The sequence below is a fragment of the Vicia villosa genome, linkage group LG1 (genome assembly GCF_029867415.1).
Source record: "Vicia villosa cultivar HV-30 ecotype Madison, WI linkage group LG1, Vvil1.0, whole genome shotgun sequence".
Lineage (NCBI taxonomy): Eukaryota > Viridiplantae > Streptophyta > Magnoliopsida > Fabales > Fabaceae > Vicia > Vicia villosa.
In genome coordinates this window covers 102,171,090-102,182,954 of record NC_081180.1, presented here as the reverse complement: position 1 = coordinate 102,182,954, position 11,865 = coordinate 102,171,090, and the positions used below count along the sequence as shown (strand labels likewise).

Here is an 11,865-nt window from a genome sequence, read left to right as displayed (position 1 = left end):
CCTCAGTGTAGGTAAGCACATCATTGCACCCGGTGATGCGAGGGAAGTGGGAAATGCTCCATCCTTGAAAATGATTCAGATACAATATTAATAACAAATGTAACAAATGAATTATGAAAATATTAGTAAAAGTAAATTACTGTAAGTAGTGTTCAACTCCCTATCATCTGTTTTGTCTTCCAAAGTCAACCATCGTCAATCTTTGAGTACAAGTAAACCAAATAGACGGTCCCTCAGTTGTACTCGTAAATCTCAATCAAGTCGATGAAGTACCGAAGGTAAACCATATTGACGTTGGTTGCACTTTTATCCACAAACATGGACGTGCCAACCAAGAATAAGACATTAACACCTTAATGCGCAAGTTTGATGGTAGTCAACTTGTAAATCATCACATTCGGCATCTCCAGCCCACTGTAGGTGATCTGTATAAAGCTTTTTAAAAAAACTAAATCTTGCATGAGCACCTCTTATGTCATTTTCCTCCTTTGAGGCCTTATCCGGGTCAACCCCCAAATGGGTGACTATCATCTCGACAACTTCCTCATGATCGATCCTTCTGTGCCCGGTAATTTTCCCATAATGGGAAGATGTGGGAGGCATGAGACATCATCCAAGGTTATGGTCATCTCACTTATAGGGAGGTAGAAAGATGGCGTCTCTGAATGTTACCTATTTGCAAAAGCCTCTTGCATTAGTGGGTTATGGTCATGTACGCAGTAGAACATAAACTAGCAAGATCGGAATATGGGATAACATCAACAAACCGATTAGCAATGGGTTGTTCCAACTCCAATATCTTCTTGTCGTGGTTTACTGATTTCAAACACGGACACTCTTGAAAAAATAAAATATCACCATCAGTATCAATTTAATTAGTTGAAAAAATATATATTGCAAAAGAAAATAAATATAATTCTCCTTCCCAAACGTGCCTAGCAGCATGGTCTGCATAGAGATGAAGTAAGGAGGTGTCAAATGGGCCTTCTGAATAACTCTTAAAAGGGGCATCAACAAAGGGTTTCTCTTGGGCTTCAGGGATTTCAGGTTCTGCTGCATATCTGGGGACTCGTGGCCCAATGGAGAACATGCTCGGGAAAGGCGTCTACGAGAAGCACAACCAGATGGTTGGGAACCTCGACGCTACGAACCATCAAACGAGTTATCATCGACTCGTGAGCTTGTGGTTTGGGCTATAACCCTCTCACGTCGTACCGACGCAGTTTGGGACACACTGTCGGGCCTAATTTTGTCAGGGTTGTTCTCAGCCATTGCACCAAATAGACAAGAGAAAAACACCATGTTAGGACAAATCCAGAAAATCAATCAAATTTTAGCCTGAGACAAATCAGGAGATCCATCTCCAAAAATAGCATTGAGAAAATCCAGAGATGCATCTCCGAACAAAGTTTTGATTCTCAGTCATGGCAGAAGAGCCATTGATGCCCTAACCCAACAAACAAATGTCAATGCATGTCCTTATATGTTATCTATTTCGTTTCCACTACTATCTAACGTACCTTAAACAACTAATGTAGCTTAAACAACCGACTATAAATCAAAATATAAAAAGAGAAAGAATTTTGAAAATCTTATCAAATCAAATGGATGAGAAATAGAGGATTGAAATGAGGAGAAAAAGCTCCAGTGGTAGACGCTTAAATGAATAGTTGTGAAACTTGAATGGATGTGAGAGCTCAAATGTTTTTTTTTAAAACTTTTTTGAAAATGAAAAAGTAGAAAAAAGGAAGGGTATGGCGCGAGGATATGAAACAAAAGTGTTTGGAGATGCATCTCCAAACCACCCACTATTTTTGAATAAATGTTGTTTATGGAGATGCATCTTCAGATTTATCTTTTACGCATACGAAGATAAATTTTCAGATTAAATTTTGACATAATAGAATGCCTCTTCAATTTGCTCTAAAGAATGGCTTAAAAAGGGTGCATCTGGAGATTCATCTCTGAATGCTAGGGACAGTTGTGACTTTTTCACGATTGTGTCAGAGCTCACATAAGGATGGGAAGAACAACTCCCTTATTCCAATGTCAAAATGGAGTTGTTGCATAGTAAATCTTAAACTTTAAGCTCTAAAACTTGAATGGGAAAATTTATCCTAGCACCCCCGACATATTTTCATAATGCTCATATTATCCTTGTCAAAATTGTCAAAAAATTCAGTTGAAAAATCTAGTAGAACATGTAAAAAATCTGGTATAAATTGAAACATGGTGTTATGTGTTCACTAACTAGCCCAAATATATTGGGTCGTAATTCATAGCCCAATTATTTTCATCATTTTCAATTCATTTACATCCCAAACAGGGGGCGCTGATATACATTTAGCTTCATATACCAAATGTTTAAAAATATTCTTAACATTACTAAAAATAGAGTTTTTTTTTAAAATCACATACTCTCTTCAAGGCAAAGAAAAATGTTTACAAAAGATTTGATCTGAATATTTAAATCTTCTAACCATAAGTTTTAAAATTTAAACATTAAAAAAATTTTAATTTAATTATTTTTGTTTTCGAAATTTTTGGTCTAAATATTCATATCTTCTAACCAAAAGTTTTAAATTTAATTTTTTTTATTAGAATAGTTAAATCAATTACTTTGAAAATAAAAAAACTCAGTATAAGTATTCAAGTTTTGAATTTAAAATATTTTATTTTTTTATATAAATCCGTTATCCTAACTATAGAGACTAATCTGTCAAATTTTGTTGAACCATAACGATGTTTTTATTTTCTGGTCATTTAAAAAATATGTTTTTTTAGAAGAAAAAAGTTTTTAGTTATTAAAACAAAAGGTATTTTGAAAATGTTAAAATATAAAGTAAAATTTTTTTAAAAAATAATTGTGATTTTTTCCACTTCTTGAACCTTCTCAGAAATTTTTACCATTGATAGAAGTTTACTCTGGATTTTAGAATCCAAACACCTTAAAACACCCTTCCAAATATAGAATTTAATACCCATGTAATCTTTCTCATCTCCTCACTTTATTTTTTTAGCCTAAGTTAACACTTTTTTATTCTACATTCTGATTGAATTCAAGTTCTATAATTTGAACTAGTGAAATGGACAGAAGAATTCGAGAAATTGTCAACTTAAACAAATAAAAAAGTGAATGGAAGAAAATTGTTTGTTTAAGACTTTATTTGGAAAAGTCATATTTTATAGTTTGTGTCTTGTTACTTATTAGCTCATATATTTAGAAAAGCTATGTTTGGTCACATCATTTTCTCGTGATATTTGTTGACGTATTAAATTATGACTTGCATAATGAAAGAGAAAAAAATAAAAGATCATTGAATAAAAAATTATATTATTATTACTTATGTATATTATAAGGGTGACCCACTACTAGAAATACTCGATTTACCTGCGGAATTTCCTGCGGAAAAAATTCCGCAGGTATACCTGCGGATTTTCCTGGGACATTATTAAATTATTTAAATTTTCCTGCGAATCAAGAATTGGCAGAAAATTCCGCAGGAATACCTGCGGATTTTTCTGCGGAGTATATATTTCAAACAAAATATCCGCAGGTAATTTCGCAGGAACATTTCCTGCGGATTTTGCTGCGGGTATCTATTTTTAATAAAAACAAACTATAATACAAAATCCGCAGGTAATTCCGCAGGAAAATTTCCTGCGGATTTTGCTGCTGATTTAACATATTTAAATGTTTTTTTAAAATATTAGTAATTTTTGTTTTAATTTATAAAAAAAAATTAATCATTATTTTTTCTATTTTATTAATTACTTTTATGTGTTTTTTATTTAGTTTAATTTTTATTTTTAATCATTATTTGTTCTATGTTAGTAATTATTTTTATGATGTATTTTAGTATAATAAAATAATAAATATAATTGAGATATTAAAAAAATATATTAGTTTTACTTCATAATTTTTTCTATTTTTGTAAATATAAAAAATATATAGTTATATATAATATAATTTGGTCTATTTTAATAATAGATATAAAATTTTAAAAAAAAATATAAAAAAAAGTAAATAGAAAGAAAGATTAAGATAGATACTTTTGTAGTGACCTAAAAATGCAGCTTACACAAAAAAAAAACCTAAAAATGCTTCTTCTGTGAGAGCAAACACGACATATTCAGAAGTGCTTCTTCGGAGAAGCACTTTTTTCTCACGCGCATTGGCTCAAGCTTTCTCGGGTTCTCTTGTGTGACACACTCTCAAACTCATGCTCTCTCCCTCTCAATTCTTACGCAACAACAACAATTACGACGCTGATTCTCTTGGTCTCGAATTGGTTGGATTTGGATTTCAGAACTGATTCGAATTGTTATTGACTCAGGATTCGATTCGCTCTGGGGTTCAGAATCTATTTGCGCTCAAAATTTCAACTCGGAGCAGGTTAGTTTTGTTTCGTGATTCTTTGCATTTTTAATATTTTTACTCTATTACAGTTTATGCTACAACTGATTGTGATTTGATTTCAATATAAATTTCAGTTTGAGTTAAAGTTAGAGCAAGCATACGATATCATAAAGCTGAGAATGGAGGAATGCTTACCGGTTGAAGCAATGAGGAGAAGAAAATGTAGCTTTCGATCTTGCTCACAAGGTATTCGATAAAATGCCTCACCGGATTTTTTTCCTCTTTTTGCTTCTATTTTACTTTTGATTTGTTGCTGTTGTGTTTCATAGTTACTATTGATGATTATGCTCAGGTTAGTTTGCATATTAGCATATAATTATCTTCGTTATTGCCGTTTCGTGCTATTGTCGATAAGAAGTAATTATTGTTCATTATGCGTGACAAATATAGTGTTTCTTTCCACTGTTATGATTTATTTCTTTGTTAACGTTCTAGTTGAAGTGGTTTAATTCAGTTTTGTAATGGGAATCTTGGACTTGCTTATGGTTGATATAGTAGTATAATTTGTATGAAGTATGAACCCACTTAGTATATAACAAAAATTAATTGGATTATCCTATTAAGCTAACAATGTGAGTAGTTCTATTAAAGACTTGCATGTTCTTTATACTAGTTTAGGTTTGTGTACTAGTGTAAAATTATGGACTATTATATGATCATTAGGAAGCTCCATGCATGGAGTTACAGGAAGACAACAAAACTTCATGCAATGGCCATTGTTTTTTGAGTGGAGTGAGGATGTTTCTTTGTTTGTCTATGTTGTAAATTAAACGTTGTTTGTGGTTCTTTGTTTTTCTATATTGCCAATTCTATAAGAGTCAAATTAAAAAATATAGGTTAAACCCCAGCTTTGTTTGTTTCTCTTCAGGAAATATTGATAAACCTCTAGATTAAATCTTTAGTTGATATTAACTTGTTCCATGTTTGCTTATTCTTGTGATATTTGTTATAACTCTTGTTTACTATTTAATTTTTAATATTATGAAAATTAAACTTTGCCCTTGGTGATATTGTATGAAAATCAAATCCATACAAGTTGAAAAAAAAAAAGAGATGTCATGAATATTGATATAGTGTAATTTTAGCATGGCGTTGGCCAACATTTCTACTCATCAAATATAATTCTACAGATGGGGATAAAAGCTTGTACAGTTACTTCTTCTAGATGCCATATGCACTCAATTGAGTTCTGGACTCACAAGTCATTATTCATTTTAGGAAAAAGTACTATTGCGTGTGCTTTGAGCCAAAGCTTGCACTCCAAAGGAAAACTGACTTACATCCTCGATGGTGACAATATTCGGCATGGTCTAAACCGTGATCTTAGTTTTAGAGCAGAAGATCGTTCAGAAAACATTCGAAGGATTGGTGAGGTTCTACTATCTTTAATAAATATACACGCACTAGGATTGGTGAGGTTTTCACTTTGGAGTTTTATTCATTTATGCATTGATCTTGAAGACAACCCTTCACAAACTTTGCGACCTGCAGACTGTTTTGACTCATGAAAACAGAGGTGGTTTTCATTTACTATCTACATGTTGATGAGTTTTGTGGTTTCAAAAGTTTTAATAGTTTGTTTTTACCTTCCTGTGTTAATCACGTTTTGTATTGATTCGGGATATCTTTTTGAGGGGCTCCTTACGGTATGCTTAAACAGAAATCATTATAACTGTGAATCTTCTTTGTTTTCAGGTTGGTGATCAATTGGGCATATATATGGAATATGTCAATCCTGGATCACTTCAAAAGTTTATGCAAGAACATAATGGGGCTCTGACAGAATCAGTGGTTCGCAATTTTACACGGCATATTCTCTCTGGAGTGGTGTGCTTACATAGCACCGAGACTTTCCCCAGGTAACTACTATGTCTGCTGAACCGAGCTAATATACCTCATTTTTAGTAATAAAGTCTGATTGCCATATCTGTATATGGTTATTTAGGGACGTTAAAGGTGCAAACTTGCTAGTTGATCCATCAGGCATTGTCAAGCTTGCAGGTTTTGGGGTGTCAAAAACTGTGAGTTTCAAATTCTGTTTTTCTATTTACATTTTAATTATGTAGGAATATATATAAAATGTCTTCTAGTCTTTCAACTTACAAATGTTAATTTTCCGCCATAGCTGTAATAATTATAAACTGAAGATGAATAAATAACTTGCCTTAGGATAAAAGATGAATAAATAACTTGCCTTAGGATAGAACAAAAATTGATGGACTTTTGATCAGAGGGCATTTAGCTTTTAAAATCTATTTTTTAATTTAAATAAGTAATTCAATGCCATTTATTTATGCAGTTATCCATGTTAGCAAAAAAACGATTTTAACATATGGTGATCCATATATTCTGTTCAGAATTGATCTTCTGATCCAATATTAACTTCTGTTTTTTTACTACAAAAATCATTATTAACTTGACTTTGAACAGAGAAATTGACTAAAGAGAAATGGAAAATAGGTTATAGGCACTAGGCGGTTATTTACAGAATGCTGTTAATTATAATTTAGGCATCTTGGTCATGTTACATAGCTTCTAATTTGTCAACAAATGAGGTATATCCACAGACAGGATGCACTAAATTACTATACTTACTAGTCTAGAGTTGTTAAAGAAGAAAGTCTAAACTCAATTTTAAAGTCATTGTTAAAGTAAGTGTTGTATTCTGTGAGGAGAAAAGTCTACTGTGGAGAGCTGAGAGGAAAGTAAAGGAGATTTGTGACTTTGGTCAAGTTTGGATTAGCTTCTAAAATTGTTAGCTAAAATAAGTTGAAAAAAGTTGTTATCACTTAAGCACATATGTGTTTATGGACAGGTTGTAACACTGTTTGGTATGCCTCATAGTTACTGATAAGTGGGTGGTCATTCGAGAGTATGGTGCAGTCGCGCAGAGGTAGACCCAATTGGCCGAACTTTGTGATGAAACATTGTGCGTTCTTCGTCTGAATTTTCTTTCATATATTTTCACTTTTGAACCAGATTGCTGCTCTAGCATGACCAAAAATATTGAGCCATAGAAGCACACTTTTAAAGTAAAGCCCTGTACTTTCTAGCTTCATTATAAATTCAATGTGTAGTCGTGTATTTTAGAATACAATTCTGTCTTCAATCAAATACATTGCTCAATGTGTAGTCCTGTACTTTCTAGCTTCATTATAAATTCAATGTGTAGTCGTGTATTTTGGAACAAACTGAATTTTAGCTATCAACTCTTTTTCGATTCTGTTTCGACATTGTTTGTGTTCTGAAATTTTCTGCAATTAGAATATTAGAATTAGAATATGAGTTGTTAATGAATGTTTTAGCTAGATGAGAACTTGTTGTTTGTGCTAGATGTTGATATTCAGGTGGGATTATGTATGTGATTGTAGATATTAATACTAGATCTCATACATCGTAATTCTAGATATTATTTCTAGTATAAACCTTTGTATACTCATAAGGAAGCAAATAATAAATTAGATTTTTTTTTTAAATTTAGAACTACTTTACCTGCGGATTTATCGTTCCTGTGGATTTACCTGCTGACTTACCAGCAGAATTTACAGCGGATTTACCTGCGGATATTTCCTGCGGATTTTCCTGCGGAATTACCTGCTGAAAAAATTACCCACGAAGGTTTTAGCTGGGGACCAAAAACCGCAGGAAAATCCGCAGGAAACACGTTTCCTGCGGAAATTTTGCTCAAATCTGCAGGTAAATCCGCAGGAAAATAAAGTATTTCTAGTAGTGACCATTTCTAACAAACTTATGTATATAATTAAAAATAGTAATAAAGTTTAACATCCTCCCTCAAATTGAAATGGATATTTAACCATTCAAGTTTGTGTACAAGAGTTGAGAATCTTTCAACATATGAGAGATGTGAAAAGATAGAAACAAAATTCAGTAGTCGATCTTCTGTTTTTCGAGCAAGCTCCCCATAATCAATAAAAACCAATTGGTGTGAGGGTTGAATCTTGTCTAAACATTAATCTCCATGCATGTAAATTTTTATAATAATTTGTATAGCCCCTTACATGTGTGTCTTAGTTGATTTGGAAAGGAACTAACTTAATGTGCAAACAGAAAAATTTATGCCAGACAGAAAGTGAGTTAACTATAAGAGCATACTAATCAAGTTTCAGAGTTTGGTTGGATGAGTAAGTAGTTTGTTAGTATCACAATGTATTTGTTATCCATAATCCATGGGGGTTGTATTAGGTTCGCTACTAGTAGGCCAACATCTTGGAGAAGGTTAAGGCTATGCTTTCTTTGACAAAAAGGTATCCTTTGAGAAAATCTACCAACCTCAAATCTAAGAAACTATTTGAGATTGGCCATATATTTTTTGTTAAAGTTCCATCCAATATGTTTTTTATTTTGAAAATATCTGAGATATTGTCCTTCAAGAATGAGATTATTAACACATATTAATATGACAGTAAAATAATTATTGGCTTTCTACTTGAAGACGGAGTAATAATATTTCGACCGTAGGAATCCTAGTTCAATAAGAATCAAAGTTATTTTATGGTTCCATTTTCTACTAAGTTGTTTTAGGCCATATATAGATCTATTAAGTTTGCAAACAAGTTGTGTTAGAAACATTTAGTCCAAGAGGAATTTATGACATTAAAACAAGTTTCTAGTTTTAGGCCATATATGGATCTATGAAGTATCCAAAGTTGATAAATGAAGGATACATGAATTGATCTTTTCTTATGGCTTTATTCAGCATCCTATATTCTATGCAAATCCTCTGTCCATTGATAGCTCTTGTGGGTATTAGTTCTTTTTTTTTTCTTTCTAAACCATTTGCATGCCACCTTTCTTTGGAACACATTGGATTGGTCTTACCCAGACACCATCATACATAGGATAAATTATTTCACCATTTGATCACTTAAATATCTCTTTCTTCACAACTTCTTTCATGATGGGGTTCAATCTTCTTTGACTCTCTATGCTGCTCTTAGAATTCTCTTCCAACAGAATTCTATGCTTGCAAACAAGTTGGTTGATCTCTTTTGCATCATAAAATCGGCCAAGCAATAAATTTTTTATGCCATCCCAAAAGTGGTAGAGGTAGGTATTCTTGATCAAGAGTCAGGCCATATGTAATGATGATTGGCAACTCTTGCCTTGACCTTAGGTAAACATATTGCAAATGAGGAGGTCATTGCTTATGTTCCAAAACATGGGGTTTCTCTACATATGGAACGTTGTCTTTGACCATCTCAAAAGAGATCTCCATTTTCTTCAAAGTTATTTTACCAGTCAAAATAACTTGCTTCATCAAATCTTATTTATCCAACTCACCTAACTCTTTTTCTAGCTCACAATTATCTTGGATGAACTGTTTGCGGACGGATGAATATCTTATAGACATTATTTGAGCAATTAACAACATCATCTTCTGAATACTTTAGAGCATTTGGCAAATTAAACATCACTTGTTTCCCATTAACTCTCATCGTGGGCTCTTCTTTTTCTAAATCAATAATTATTCTCTCAGCAGCAAGAAAAGGTCTTCCTAACTAAATGGATGTATTTATCGTCATTAAAATCCATAATGATGAAATCATCCAGGAACACAAATTTGTTCACTCTTACCAAAACATCTCCGATTTTCCCTTAAGGGTAGCATATACTTCTATCAGCTAGTTAAAGTGTGGTGGTAGTTGGTCTAAGATCTCCAATTCCATGCTTTTTAAATATGAATAAGGGCCTAATATTAATGCTTTCCCCTAAGTCACACAAATCTTTACCATAAAAAGTATTTCCAATATTACAAGGTATAGGGAAACTTGTAGGCTTTTTTAGTTTTGGAAACAAGTGTATCCTATGTTGCTTCCCCAAAAGTCCTAAAAGTCCAACCTGCAAAATCGGCTGCATTCGTTCATGATGTTTTTCCAAGAGGGCCCTCAGACACCTCACTACTTTAACAATTATGTATACTTTGTATAAATGGCTTAAAATATAAGGTTTATTAGAATATGTCAAATTTATATCAAATTTAAAGTCCAAGAAAGAAACTTACTGTCCTGAGGGTTAGTCTGAAACTTATCATCTGAATTCTCGATTGAGTTGTGAAATAAAAACATTGTGATGAGTTTAAGATGTGTCCAGGAGTTAGTCTGAAAGTTAACTATTAGACTCACCCTTCCATCAATCCTTTGGCGAAATAGAGATGTCTCATTGACGAAGTGTTTTAGTGTGTATTAAGTGTATCCGGAAGTTAGCTTTCAGACTGTTTCAGGGACATTTTTGAGTTTCATAAGGGTGGTTCTTCACCTCTAAGGGTGGAAAGAGCAACTCCATAAAATTTTGAGTGAATATGTGATGTCTTTCATTTGTGTTGTTGCTCTTGACTCACTATGATGTTTTTAATATTGATATTTGAAATTAAAAAAAAAAACTATTCACCTGAACGAACATAAGTTATAAATTTTCCAATTTTAAAAATTTCAAAACATTATTATGTACCGTAAATTTCATTTTTACAAAAGTCTCGAATACACACAATTAAAAAAATAATCAGATAAAATATTGTTCCATATCTTAAAAAATGTATAAAAAAAATTGAAATTAAATAATGGTTTACACATCTTGTAAAGTGTATATGAGTTATTTTGTAATTTCATTGAATTTATCAGGAATGAATTGAATATCTTTCCTGTTTGTTGCTTTTATAACTCTAGCTTAGGGGTGCCTAAAATATTATTCTAAGGGGGATGCTCTTTCCATCTTAAAGGTTGCGTCCCACACTTCTGAAAATTTGAAATTGTTCTCTGGACGCACTCAAAATCATACAAATCTTCGTCTTTATGATATCCACCCTATTTTAAACAAAATATGATCTAAAGATGCATCTTAGTATGTTATTTGGGTGTATCCGGAGATACATCTCCGAAATACCCTATGTACTCAATTGTTTTGTTTTTATTCACTAAACTTAATTTTTTTAGATACACATATTTTAGATCATTTTAGGCCATGAATTTGAAAGAAAACACATACATTACTTGATTCAATCATGGTACTCAATTATGGAAAACATAGTACTCATTTATGAAAAAGTCATACTATAAATTATTATGAAAATATATGAAAAATACTAATAAACATAAACTATTGGGTCTGTTTATCCCCTCGCCTTCTCCTTCTCTTATACTACAAGGCATTCCATGCCTTGGCAATCACGCCTTCCACGAGGGTCAACTGGAGATTGTCATCCTCAAAGAATCTTGCCTCTATGCTTGATCTCCTTATCTCCATAATACGATGACATACCGCTGGCAAGTCTTCGGTGTGGTCATCTCTACCCTCAAGTACCTCATGATTAGCTGACTTAGGTGGTCTTTCAAGAGCGTATGTTGTCATGATAGGGTATGACACCATATAGAACCTTGTCATGTAGCCATCATCATAAGCCCACTGAAAAGAAGCTGACACCCCGCGAT

The 11,865-nt window shown here is 32.7% G+C and overlaps 1 long non-coding RNA gene across 2 annotated transcripts; it reads left to right on the top strand.

Annotated features, from left to right (window-relative positions):
• The first annotated feature begins 4,087 nt into the window (after positions 1–4,087).
• LOC131613607 (uncharacterized) lies at positions 4,088–7,766 on the top strand. 2 transcript variants are annotated; one of them, XR_009287612.1, is made up of 7 exons: positions 4,088–4,396; positions 4,495–4,606; positions 5,639–5,788; positions 6,116–6,279; positions 6,366–6,441; positions 7,236–7,313; positions 7,400–7,766. It is a non-coding gene; the product is annotated as an uncharacterized LOC131613607 (long non-coding RNA). The 2 variants fall into 2 exon arrangements; XR_009287613.1 differs by having other exon boundaries at positions 5,639–5,936.
• Positions 7,767–11,865: the final 4,099 nt, after the last annotated feature.